This window comes from Quercus robur, chromosome 4, assembly GCF_932294415.1.
Source record: "Quercus robur chromosome 4, dhQueRobu3.1, whole genome shotgun sequence".
NCBI lineage: Eukaryota > Viridiplantae > Streptophyta > Magnoliopsida > Fagales > Fagaceae > Quercus > Quercus robur.
Window position 1 is genome coordinate 11,643,193 of NC_065537.1, and position 14,391 is coordinate 11,657,583.

The window sequence follows — 14,391 nt, forward strand, 5'->3', positions numbered from 1 at the left end:
AAAGAGGCACACTCTTTTCTCTCTGAAAAGCCACATAAAAACGTGCTTAGGGTTTCCTTTATATACTGGGAGAAGTAGATTAGAAAGCCTAATCCTAAATGGGCTTGAACTGCTGTTTGGGCTTAATTAAAATTCTGCAGATACGACTTTCGATCGGTCGAGCTTGTCTTTCGATCGATCGAACTAGACAGATTATGAAATCTTCTTCTTGCGGCTTGTATGATCTTAAATCTTGACTTGAATCACATTGAGCATTGTCTAATAAAACCTATAGACTCTAAGATCTATATCTAGACAAGTTTGTGTTCACGATTTGCCAATTATTCTAAACATTTAGAACCTAACAAACTCCCCCTTTGGCAATTTGAGACAAAACTTTCATATAAAAATGAAATACTCAAATACAAGAACAACCCAATAAAATAAAATGCCCAATTACATAATAAATCCCAATCTAAGACTCCTAACCTAGAAGTTGCAAGAAGAGGTAGAAGGTCTTGATCAGAATGCACCTGTCTTTCCTGAAACACTCAACAAACACATCACCGCATGTGTGGAAAGAAAGACATATAAATAATAATATGAAATAGAATATAAAAAACAAAAGTAAATTCTAACTCTCCCCCTAAGTTAGATATGACAAAAAGTTTTTATATTCTCTCCCTAAACAAAACAAACAGGTCATCTATGTCTCCCCCTTTTTGTCACGTATTGACAAAAACTACCTAATCAGATGATAGACAGAAAATATACTCAACAGAGTAAGAGACAATAGACACAACTCCCCCTATGAAGAGCAACAACTCCCCCTAAGAACCACAAAGGTTAAAAATAAATTTCCCCCTCCTATAAAAATAGGAAAAACAAAACAAGTTGGGAAAAATAGTTTCGGGGAAAAATAAAGGGGGTGGGGATAAATAAAAAGACACAAACCAAGTTTAAAAAAAAAACTAAGTTGAGGATACATATGAAGAAAAAATATTCTCTCTTTCAATAAAATGCAAACATGGCACTATGTGACCCATAAACAGTTGCATGAGTAGAGAAAATATTTGCACATTGATTATCCATCATATCTCTTAAGAAAAATATTTTCGACAATTCACACATAAAAAGGCATATACTAGAAAGTACATAGCTCAAAAATTAATCAATCAATTTTTAAATCAAGTTGAGTACCCAATGTAGCAAAGTGTATACATGTTATGTGTGAAAACAATGAGAGATATGATTGCAAAACTGTAAGATGGATACAAAAACAATGCAATGCATATGAATCCTAAACACAAATAATGCATGAAAAAAATCAACTTTTTTGAAAAACAGAACAATTTAATGCAGAAACTTCTCAAAGCACAATATTTCATGAATGAAATGCATGAGTATGAGATTAAAGTTTTTCAAAAACACTTGAATTTAACCCAGATCTTCCAAAATAAGATTTTCAATCAATTTATCCTCAAAGTGCAAACATTAAACACATTTTGCATCAAAATCAAGGAACATGTAATCTTGGATGGCCACAATAAGAACACACACAATATAATGTACCAAGTTTAACAAAGAGTAACTTGTGTAGTGTGTGCAACTAGCAAAAACTTGAGATACATGTAAGGTGATATGTGAATAGCAATCAATCACAAATTCTACAAAATTCATCACATAAAATTTAAAAGAGACTATCACCTAAAGAGTTACATCATATAACTCCCACATCTCGTAGATCATAAGCTTGCAATCATGTAAGTTTCTTGATTTGCCTCATATTGTACACACCAATTTTAATTATGTGATTTGGCATCAAGCCTAATAGTACACACCAATTTTAAGTATTAAGTAATTAAACCGAAGTTACACCTTATGTTTTTTTTGTGCATGTGCTACACTTTCTCGAGCACAAAATCTTATGATATGCACTAAGGTGTTCATGATTGGCTAGTAAACAGTGGCGAGATGGTTATTTATGCATTTCTCTAAAGGTTCAAGTCCGACAGTCAAAGACATATGACTTCAAGATCATGACAAAGTGATCAAAAACTATAAACATCTCCCACACAACATGCACTACAAAGCTTCAACTAGTAAAGTGCAATAAGTAAGCTCATCAAAGCTAAACAAGGTACATAAACATGTTATGTAAAGATAATATGGCCAATCCTTGATTATAAATCCAAGATGTGAAATACAAAACACAATAATCTTTTTGGTAAAAAAAATATGACTAAAAACAAAAAAGCACATATTATGCTAAATGAACAATACAAATGCAATGCATGACAGTGCTTAACTAAACTATAGAGGGTACACAAATAAGAAATATCAATTTCTTAATTAACCCATGAGTACATGTACAAACTAGTACATACTCACACAAAATCAGAAATAGCTTAGCACTTATTTAACACATACTATTCAAGTTTCTCCACAATGTCAAGCATGTTCTAAATCAAGAGAGAGATATCATAACACATGTAATCCTCAAAAAGAAAAACTAGACACAAAATAAAATATTTTTTGTCTTTTTGAAATTTTTCAATGTTTTTGGATTTTTTTTTTTAATAAAAAACAACCTAAAAAAAATACGACCAAAAACAGAAACAAAACATGTCCACAATTAATTGAAAGAATTAAATCAGGGACAAGTTAGCAACACTCACCTTGGACAATCTTTTCTCACCCATACAGCACGAGTCTTCGGCTTTGTAGGTGAAAATCCATGTGAAGCAAAGTGTATTTGAGGGATTACACCAATCTTCTGAGAAAGACTGAAATCCTGCAAATTCCTTTCACAAGCCAACAAGCTCAAATTTTTCAAAAAAATATGAAACAATTTATATGGACTTATGGCAGGAGAAATATCATCACATATCCTAGATTGAAACACTGAATGCTTAAATTTCAATTTATAACAATTAGGACGAATGTGACCGGAGACACCACAAAAGTGACAAACAGGAACAAATTTAGGAACATCAGTATTCCTAACAACAAGTCTAGTCTCAGATTTTGGTTTTTGCCTCAACAAGGAACAATTTGGTCTAATATGACCAACAACACCACAAAGGTTACAGGTAGGCACAAAAACAGATTTATTATGTTCTCTAACAGTAGGTTTAGACTTAGGTTTAGAAACTTCAGCATCAACATCAGAACTTTTACCTTTGTCTAACCTAGCAAAATAAGCCTTTTCTTTATTATTCCTCTTGAAAGGAGGGATATAAACTTTCTCAGTTTTAGGCTTAAGAGAAACAGAAACACTTCTGTTATCAACAGCAGGCTTGGTACTAGTCAAATTTTCAATTTTAACTTTAGATTCAACTAACTCTTGTTCCAAGCTTTTCATCTTCTCATCTTAAGAGGAAATTTGATTTCTTAAAAATTCATTCTTTTTATTAGATTCATCTAATCTAACAACCAATTCCTCTTTTTCAAGATTAGCTAATTTTAACTCTTCCTTGAATTTCTTAGCAATTTTCATAGATTTCAATAATTCCTTACGAAGAGTTTCACAGGCATCAATAAAATCAACAGAAGCATGAGCAGAAACATGATCAGAAAGACGCTTCAAATTATCCATGACAACAGGGGTCAAGGATCAGCTCTTAGATCAAAAGATCTAAAACAAAAGAGCAACCCGCTCTGATACCACTTGTTAGTTTTTAGACCCCTTAAACAATTGATTAAACCTAGTTAATTAGCCAATTTGTTACTTAGTCCAAATTCCAAGTCTAGATTATCACAATCAAACAATCATATCATGCATAGTAGCGGAAAATAAATAAGACAATGATATGATCACCTAGAAAAACCAAAACGGTAAAAAACCTGGGGAGGATTTAACCTAGCTATCCTCAAGGTAAAAAGCAAATCCACTAAAAAGAATCGAAGTTCATACAATAAGACTTACAAGCCCCCACGCTCGACTTCTTATTACTACCAACCAGTAGAACTTACTGACACGACCACGTGCAAGCTCTGAATCCATGAACTCCTTCTTTCTTTGGCCTTTGCAAAACACAAACACCCCCGTTTGTGACTTTGAGATCCCACTTAAAGGTTTAGCAACACAAACACTCCTATTCGTGGATCCAAGACCACCCTTGAAGGTTTAGATCATCAACACCTTTAATGACAAGAGAAGGCAGCAACTTCTACAATACCAGATCTTGAGATTCTTCAAGGAATAGCACCGGTAGAAGACATAAGAGAGCTTTTTAGGAATAAAACCCTAAATACAAAAGAGGCACACTCTTTTCTCTCTGAAAAGCCACATAAAAACGTGCTTAGGGTTTCCTTTATATACTGGGAGAAGTAGATTAGAAACCCTAATCCTAAATGGGCTTGAACTGCTGTTTGGGCTTAATTAAAATTCTGCAAATACGACTTTCGATCGGTCGAGCTTGTTTTTCGATCGATCGAACTAGACAGATTATGAAATCTTCTTCTTGCAGCTTGTATGATCTTGAATTTTGACTTGAATCACATTGAGCATTGTCTAATAAAACCTATAGACTCTAAGATCTATATCTAGACAAGTTTGTGTTCATGATTTGCCAATTGTTCTAAACATTTAGAACCTAACAGTGTTGAATAGTATTTTATTTGATTTAAATACTTGTAAAACTCTATACTTGTGATGTTTGTGATTGGTTTTATGGTGAGTTGTTATGTTAAAGCAAGTGGGTGGCTTGCATTGTGTTATAAGGTAGTTTAAACTAATATTGGGAGTATTTGAGTGTGCAATGTATATTTGTTTAAGTATTAATATGGACTTGTGCATTCATGAATGGGATATTGTGCATGAGTTGTCCTTATTTTACCTAAGTAGCTTATAGACTTAGATGTTAGAATACATTATACATAAGTTGTCCTTATTTTGCTAAAATAGCATTCACCTTGCAATTGTAGTCAAACATGGATAAAAGTTGGATGACAATGGGTAATACACCTGATGGCAGATTAAGTCATCCATATATTGAAGGGGTCAATGCATTTATTAATTTTGCAAAGGTGATTGTGGACTTGAGTTGTAATATTCCATGCCCATGTATTCATTGTGTGAATTGCTATCAACAATCTCTTCATATTGTGCATATCCATTTGCTTCATCGTGGTATTATGCAATCTTACATTAATTGGTATTATCATGGAAAATCTCGTGTATTGAACGAGAACATTTATGATAATGAAATGTCGGATGGTGATCATATGGATAGTATCAATGCATTGGTAAGTGACCAAATTAGAGGGGAAACAAGAAATGCAACTGAAGATGAGGAGGTGCATCATTTTGACAAACTTGAGGAAGATGCAAAGCGTGAGTTGTATCTGGGTTGCATTGATTATAGTATCTTGAAGTTTGTTATTGAGATGTTGAATGTAAAGGTACTGACCAACTTGAGTAATAAGGGACTTGATATGATGCTAGAATTGCTGACAAAGGTTTTACTGAAAGGTAACTTGGTCCGAAGGTCAATTTATGAAGCAAAGAAGATATTACATGACTTGGGCATGTCATACAAGCATATAGATGCATGCAAAAATGATTGTGCACTATTTTGGAAGGAAAATGAAAACCTTGATAAATGCCCGATGTGTGAGGCACCTAGGTATAAGGATACACTTACCCAAGGTAAGAAGATTCCTTATAAGATATTGCGTTACTTCCTGTTGACATCGATACTGAGGAGATTGTACATGTCAGGCCAAAAAGCTAAGGACATGAGATGGTATAAAGACAAATGTGTGGATGATGGGATAATGAGGCATCCGACTGATAGTGAGGAGTGGAAGGAGTTTTATTTGTAATATCTTTATTTTGCCCTCGAACCTCGTAATGTAAGGTTGGGGTTGGCTATAGATGGATTTAACCCTTTTGGGAATATGAACAACAATTATAGTATGTGGCCTGTCATACTTATCCCCTATAACCTACCGCCTTGATTGGTTATGAAAGAGCCATATTTTATGTTGTCTTTGCTTATTCCTGGTCCCCGTCAACTGAGAAATGAGATTGATATTTACTTGAAATCATTGGTTGACGAGTTGAAAGAGTTGTGAGAAGAAGATGTAGAAACTTATGATGCTTATAGTAAAAAGTATTTCTAGATGCGTGCAACTTTGTTGTGGACAATACATGACTATCTTAGATTTGGTAACGTGTCCGGGTGGAAGACAAAGGGTTATCATTCTTGTTACACTTGTAATGATGAATCATATTCAAAAGCTTTGCAAAATAAAATTGGATTCATTAACCATCGAGCTTATTTGCCAATGGAACATCGTTGGAGACATAGTCAGTTGCATAATGGTTTACCAAAGAAACAGAAGAGATCTTTAGAGTTACAAGTGGGAAAGATACAAGAGTAGTTAGATAGAATGCCAAATATAATTTTAGGAAAGCATCCAAGTTACAAGAAGAGACAACTCATTGGGGATCCAAATTGGTCAAAGGTAAGTATTTTGAACAAGCTTTCATATTAGAAAAATAAGAAGTTTAAGCACAACATTGATGTCATGCATGTGGAGAAGAACTTTAGTGAGACTACTTATGGTACTTTGTTGGGCATTAAGGGGAAAAACTAGGACACTGACAAGGCACGGATAGACTTGCAAAATATGAACTTCAAGCACACGTTACATTTGAAACAACATCCTGATGGATCATATGACAAGCCTCGGGCTTTCTTTTCATTAAGCCCTAATGAAAGGGATGGTTTTTATGACTTTTTGACATCAATCAAGTATCTAGATGGCTATGCAGCTAACATATCAAGGTCAGTGAATGCAAAAAATGGTAGATTATCTGGTTTGAAAAGCCACGACTGTCATGTGCTACTATAACGAATTCTTCCAATTGGGTTGCGAGGGTTTACAGATAAAGACATTAATATTGTATTCTTTGAGTTAAGCAACTTCTTCCAAGACTTATGCTTAAGGGCCCTAAAGCGGAGTGAATTGAATAGGAGAAACTAGAAGATACTATGCAAGCTTGAGAGGTTCTTTCCTCTAGTATTCTTTGATGTTATGGTCCACTTTGCTGTTCACTTGCCTCGAGAAGTAATTCTAGGAGGCCCGGTACAATATCGGTGGATGTATCCAATTGAAAGGTAATTAGATCTTTTGATGCATTCATCAATTGCATCTTTTCCACGTGGTATAAAATCACATATTATGCGTATTTTTTCCTCGTAGGTACCTTAGAAAATTGAAAAGATATGTTTCCAACTGAGTTCGACCAAAAGGTTCGATTGCAGAGGCTTACATTCTTCAAAGAATGTAATAACAACTAGTGTTAGTATATTGATGGGATTGAAACTGTGCATAACTGAAGAGAAAGAAATGAAGATTTTGGTGAATCTAGTGAAGGATTGATAGTTTTTTCACAGACTACCCGACCTATAGGTGGTAGGTGGAATGATGATGACTTGTCTCGTGCATTGCTTGACACTACTCATTGGTACTTGTTGTACAATAGTCCTGAGCTAGAGTCTTATTTAAAGTATGTGATTTCATATGCATATATTGTTTGATTAAGTTTTAAATATTATCTACAATGCTTAACTAAAAATAAAGGCGAAAAACACATTTTGGTCCCTACATTTTCGCATGATTCCTACTTTGGTCCCTAAATTTTATTTTTACCGCTTTCAGTCTCTGTTTAGAAAAACGCATTCTGTTTTAGTCCTTTTCGTCAGTGCCGTTAGGGCACTGACCTACGTGGCAAACATAATTATTAAAATAATAATAATAAATTTTATTTTGTCATTAAAAAATGCCAAGTCAGCATTTAAATTTAAAAAAATAATTTATTAAATTTAACTAAATAAAAAAAATAAAAAACAGAAATAAAAATAAAAAATCACATTAATTAAGATTAAAGTGTTCTTGAGCAAGAACAACAAGAACACATACACAAACCCAGAAATTAAAATTCAAAAATTAAAATTTGGGTTCAAAATCATCACATACACATGAAAGTTCGGAAATGTTCCAATCAGGGCCATGTGAAAGACAAAATAAACTGCAAAAACAACCCAAACACACACTGTACATGACAACAACATAAAAGAAAAAAACCCAGTAATGCTTTAAACTTTAAAAAGCAAACCCAGATATAGATTCAAAAAAAAATTAAGTACCCATGGAAGAAGACTAGGGTTTGATTGGGTACATTCGATACACCCGAAGAAGCTGCACTCGCTTACGACGGTGCCGCTCGTTCGCTCCGTGGAGCCAAAGCTAAGACGAACTTTCTACCAACAGTTCCGGCCACCATAGGCGGTGGCAGTGGGCTTCCTCTCCCTCTCGATCTCAACCTTCCCTCCTCCAACATACTCGTACTCGGCGAGTTTTTACACACCGGCGTTCTCAAAGACATCAACTGTGTCACCACCGAGTCTGACCCGTCTTCCTCATATCAAGTTAAGCGAGAACCTCAAGGTTTTGCCTCTGCTGTTACTGTCGCTTCCGCCGAACCCACACATCATGTCCCTGAGAGCTCCGCCACAGCGTCGTTTCTGGGTCTCGTGCGGCGTGGTTTGCTTGTCGATCTCAACGAGTTGCCTCCTTTGTGGCTTTGAATGATATGAATGAATGAAATGAATGCTGGTCTGACCTATTTTATTATAACGGTGTTTTTCACCCCTTTAATTAGTTCCTTTGTCTTTATTTATTTTCTCTTTTTCTTGAGACTATCTGAGTCTAGTAGTATTAGACTATTAGTAACGTAAAAACAAAAAGTTTCAAGAAATGTATGTTTTGAACCCAAATTTTAATTTTTGAATTTTAATTTCTGGGTTTGTGTATGTGTTCTTGTTGTTCTTACTCAAGAACACTTTAATCTTAATTAATGTGAATTTTTATTTTTATTTTTTTATTTAGTTAAATTTAATAAATTATTTTTTAAAATTTAAATGCTAACTTGGCATTTTTTAATGACAAAATAAAATTTTTTATTATTATTTTAATAATTCCATTTACCACGTAGGTCAGTGCCCTAACGGCACTGATAGAAAGGACTAAAACAAAAGGCGTTTTTCTAAACAAGGACTAAAAGCGGTAAAAATAAAATTTAGGGACCAAAGTAGAAATCGTGCGAAAATATAGGGACAAAAATGTGATTTTCGCCAAAAATAAATCACCTTATTTTTAACAGCGAATATAAAAGCACATTACATAATCCTACTGGAGAAGCCATAACTCAAATTCAACGACAAGAGTTTCCCAAGTGGTTTAGAAAACATGTAAGACATTTGAAATTTAATCACACACTAATAAATTTAAACATTTAAATTTATTTGTCATTGCTTATTACTAATTAATATCACTTGTGTGTCATTATAGATGAATAGATTGAAAGTGAACGAGTCATCAGAAGCTACTAAACAGTTATGATCATTAGCAAATGGTCTTAAGCCACATGTGAAGGAGTACATAGTTTGTATGGTCAATGGTGTAAAGTTTCATAAAAGGGACCTAGACAATCGTCATGTAACCCAAAACAGTGGTGTATGTACTGAAGGGAACCATGAGGGAGAAATGCATGACTTCTATAGTCATGTGTGCAAAATTTGGGAATTAGAGTATATGTTTTGTCATAAAGTTGTTTTGTTCCAATGTGAATGGTACAATATTGGTACCACTGGTCAAAGGAGAATGATAAGAACCGATGCACACTGCACGAGCATTGATGTTACAAGTCGGTGGTATCAAAATGACCCTTTTATACTTCCTAGTCAAGCGAAACAAGTTTTCTATCTTCAAGATACCAAATTACGTGACTTTTGGAAAATTGTGCAATGCATCCAACATAAAGGAGTTTTTGATGTCCCGGAAGTCGGGGACGGAGAATCCAATGATAATACAAAAGATAGTGATGCATTCCAACAAGAAGCAATTGTTGATGTTGTCACTATCAATGTTGAAGACAATATTATTAAGTATTGTATGGGTGATGTTGAAACTGAGGTTGTTCTTGAAGGTGGAACTTCAGGAGACCCTAATCAAAATGAAGAGCATGCCATACCTAATGTTGATCTTGATATGGATTATGATATGTAGAGTTCATAACAATTGTCTTAAATTTTGTGTATTTGTCTTAAAGTTTTATGCTTGTCTAAGTAGTAATTGTTATTGAAATATTTTGTGCTTATCTTGAACTTGATATGGATATTGATGTGGTTATTTGTTGTGTTGAGTTAGTAGCAATTATGTTCAAGTTTAGCACTTATGAATTGCTTGATATGGATAATGATGTGGACTATGATATGTAAAGTTAGTAATAATTGTTATTGAGATGTTTTGTACTTATCTTGAACTTGATATGGATATTGATTTGGTCATTTGTTGTGTTGGGTAGCAATTGCATTCAAATTTTGCACTTGTGAATTGCTTGATATGGATAATGGTATGAACTATGATGTTAAGTTAGTAGCAATTGTACTTATCTTTCATGCCAATACATAGTTTCAAAAAATGCCCAAAAATGCCAAATACACTCATAATGTACCGAGTTATGAGATGGCAAGACTGGATAGAATGAGGCAAAACCAAGAGAGATTTAATGCTTTGGGATTGAAGTACATCTCAACTTCTCTAAAAGATTCTACTCAGTCCAATTGTGCAAAAGGGAAAAGAAGTAGAGCTAGTGTTGTGGTAGATGATGATTATGTACCACCTATTGATGACGATGACAATGATGATGAGTCATCTAATTCTTTAATCCATAAGGTACAATAGATGTTTCATAGGGTACAATAGATAATAACTTTGTTGTTCCATTATTTGTAATGACTTTGTTGTTCAATTATATGTATGTTTGTTAGTTACAGATGGCACTAGGACGACTTACACGTTCGCGAGGTGAGGCATCTATCCCGGTGGTCCAATCTACGGTTCAATCTATGGAAACACCTCCTGAAGTAAATCCTCTCGCCCAAAGTTCTTTTAGTGTGGAGGCTACCGACGCATTAACTAGCACGACTGGTAATTACATAGAACATACTTAACTACAACTGCATCCTGTCTTTGCTATTGACATTATACTTAATGTACATGGAATGCATAATTTTTTAACATTGATAATGTTTAAATAGGATCTACTAGCAGAAATACTCGTGGAACAACACGTAGTATAGTAGTACGGGCACTTGTTGAAAAATGTGGTAAGCTGCCAGTATGTATAACTGCAAAGTATGATGCTCCTGTTGGGAAGAATGCGTGCAAGCTTGTCAATCAAATTGGTGTACAAGTGCGAAGTAATTTGTCCAATTACAACGTGAAAAATTGGAAAAGTGTTGATGCTACTACTAGAGATGTGGTGCTTCAAAATATCGCGGTAAATTTACATTAATAGCGTCTAACTCATCTTTGTTGTCACTAAGCATATTAAATTCATATAATAATATTTTTATAATACATATACACTTCATTTTAAAGGATCAGTTTAAGCTACAAGGAGATTCCAACTTGGTAACGAAAACATTAAATACAAGTTTGTCACCTTCATCGTTATCCACACTCAGGCAGTTAAGTTTGTCACATTTGTCGTGCTCTTTATGGCCTCAAACAGGCTCCTCGAGCTTGGTTTGAAAAATTTAGCTCAGTTGTTGCTCAGCAGGGTTTCACTTTGAGTCTTCATGACACTGCTCTCTTTGTTCGAAGATTCTCTAATGGTATCTCTATTATTCTTCTTTATGTTGATGATATTATTATTACTAGAGATGATTCTGTAGGTATTCGCTCTTGTCAACATTCCTTAGTGAACATTTTGAGATGAAAGATCTGGACACTCTCAGCTATTTTCTTGGGCTAAAGGTTATCTCATCCTCTGAAGGCTACTATCTTTCCCAAGCTAAATATGCTTCTGATCTTCTCTCCAAAGCCGGCATCACCAACAACAAGATTGTTTACACTCCCTTGGAATACAATACAAAGCTCACACCCTTGGATGGTGAACCTATATCCGATGCTACTCGCTATCGTCAGTTGGTTGGTAGTTTGATCTATTTTACTATTACTCGTTCAAATATTTAACATGCCATGGGTATGGTTAGTAAGTTCATGGATGCCCCTCGTTCTGTCCACTATGCTATCGTTCTTTGGATTCTCTGATATGTCAAGGGCACACTTTGTCATGGACTCTACTACTCCTCTCGGTCTTCTCTTGAGCTTTATGCTTATTCAGATGCGGACTAGGCAGGTAATCCGACTGATCGATGCTCTATCACAAGTTTCTATTTCCTATTGGGTACTTCTCTTGTCTCATGGCGTAGTAAGAAGCAGGATGTGGTTTCCCATTCCAGTATTGAGGCTAAGTATCATGCCCTTGCCGACACCACCTGCGAGCTTGTCTGGCTACACTGGCTATTGGCTGACATGGATGCTTCACAACCCACTACCATCTACATTACTCATAATGATGTCTTCCATGAACGCATCAAGCATATTGAGATTGACTCCCACATCACTCACCAGCATCTTAAGAAAGGCAATTTCAAGTTCTTCACCAAGACTCACTCTCCTGGTCGTCTTCGAGATCTTATATCCAAACTCTAGTTGGCTTCCTCCTTGCCATCTTGAGTTTGAGGGGGGGATGTTAGTGTATAACTTAGACTAGATTAGTCCATTAGGCTTAGCCCAATATACTGTACTTGTACTTTACTCATATTACTTGTACTGCACACATACCTAGCCTATATAAGGCTCTCTATTGTACATTATTGCTTACACATACAATATATAGACTATTCAGTCTTTCTCTCTCCCACTATATATTCTTAACAATACTTATATCTAAACTCCAACACACGAATCTTGTTAAAATTCTAGGTTGCTGCAGTTGTGGAAAAGAGAGAATGATAATATATGAATTCATGCCCAACAAAAGCTTGGATTACATTATATTTGGTTCGAAAAACATTCATCATTATCTTTAGACTTCATGTGATTTCCTCTATTAAATTATGTATATAGACAGATTCAAATAGAAGCAAAATACTAGATTGGAAGAAACGCCTCAACATAATCAAAGGAATTGCTCAAGGATTGATTTACCTCCATAAATACTCTAGATTAAGAGTGATTCATAGAGATTTAAAAGCTAGCAATATACTCCTTGATGAAAATATGAACCCCAAAATCTTTGATTTTGGCACGGCCAGAATTTTTCAACAAAATGAACAAGAAGCAAGTACTACCAAGGTTGTGGGGACAGAGTAAGTAAACAAATATATTCATTCTTATATATTTTTACTTTAAATTCTTAGCATTATTTCTTCCACATGCTTATTGATGTATTTATAAACTTAATACTTGTTTTTTTATTTGATGTAGTAGATATATTTCTCCTGAGTATGCTATGGAGAGTTTTTTTTCCCATAAAATCTAATATCTACAGTTTTGCAATTCTAATACTTGAAATTTTGAGTGGCAGAAAAATTAACAGCTTTTACCACGTTGAGCACCCACTCAATCTTGTTAGATATGTACGTCAAACACAAGAAATTTGTTGACATTTTTATTATGTGTGATATTGACATTTATACAATATTAATTCTTGACTCAGGCATGGGACTTGTGGAAGGAAGGCACATCGGTAGAGATAATGGATCCAACACTATGTGATTCATGTATTACACAGCAACTGTTAAGACGCATACAGGTTAGTCTCTTATGCGTAGAAGAGAGTGTGCATTTGATAGACCAACGATGTCTGAAATTATATCCATGTTGACAAATGAAAATATGCCATTGCCATTGCCAATGCCAAAAAAACCAGCGTTTTCATTTGGAAGAAAAGTAAATGAGGTGTACACATGTGAAAATGAATCAGAAATTCATTCATTCAATGACAGGTTTATTTCTAATATAACTGCACGATAAAGTTTGCATTATACTCTTATGTATGTAAGGTGCAAAATAGACTTTGTAATTTTTGTAATACTATTTGTCTACTTTCCAAAATTCTTGCATGTTGACTTTTGACTATTGCTCTCTCTAATAAAAGTTTCTCTTTGTATGTTTCATTTGTTTTTTTTTTTTTTTTTTTTTTTTGAGGGGATGTATGTTTCATTTGTTAATTACAATGCAACGATTAGAAGGCAGTGATTGGTTGGTTAACTAACTTTTGTTATGCTTAATTTGTTTAGTGATTAGTCATATAAAAACAGAGCATTTGTATCTACTTATCCTAATGAGAAATTGATATATTTTTCTAATCAATCCTGTTGTCTCAGCAGCCCAAAATAGTTTTTAGAAATTTTAGAAATGATGGGCTGAATAGTACAATGGAACCCATAAATAGTATTAAAAAGTATAATGAAACTCATGAATAATAGCAAAAATAAGCTGAATAATAAAATAAGTTGGCTAAATTAATCATGCTAAATG

At 34.4% G+C, this 14,391-nt stretch overlaps 1 pseudogene; it reads left to right on the forward strand.

Moving 5' to 3' along the window:
- The window catches only part of LOC126721369 (G-type lectin S-receptor-like serine/threonine-protein kinase At1g11330), a 29,265-nt pseudogene extending 15,381 nt beyond the window's left edge, over nt 1-13,884 (forward strand).
- Nucleotides 13,885-14,391: the final 507 nt, after the last annotated feature.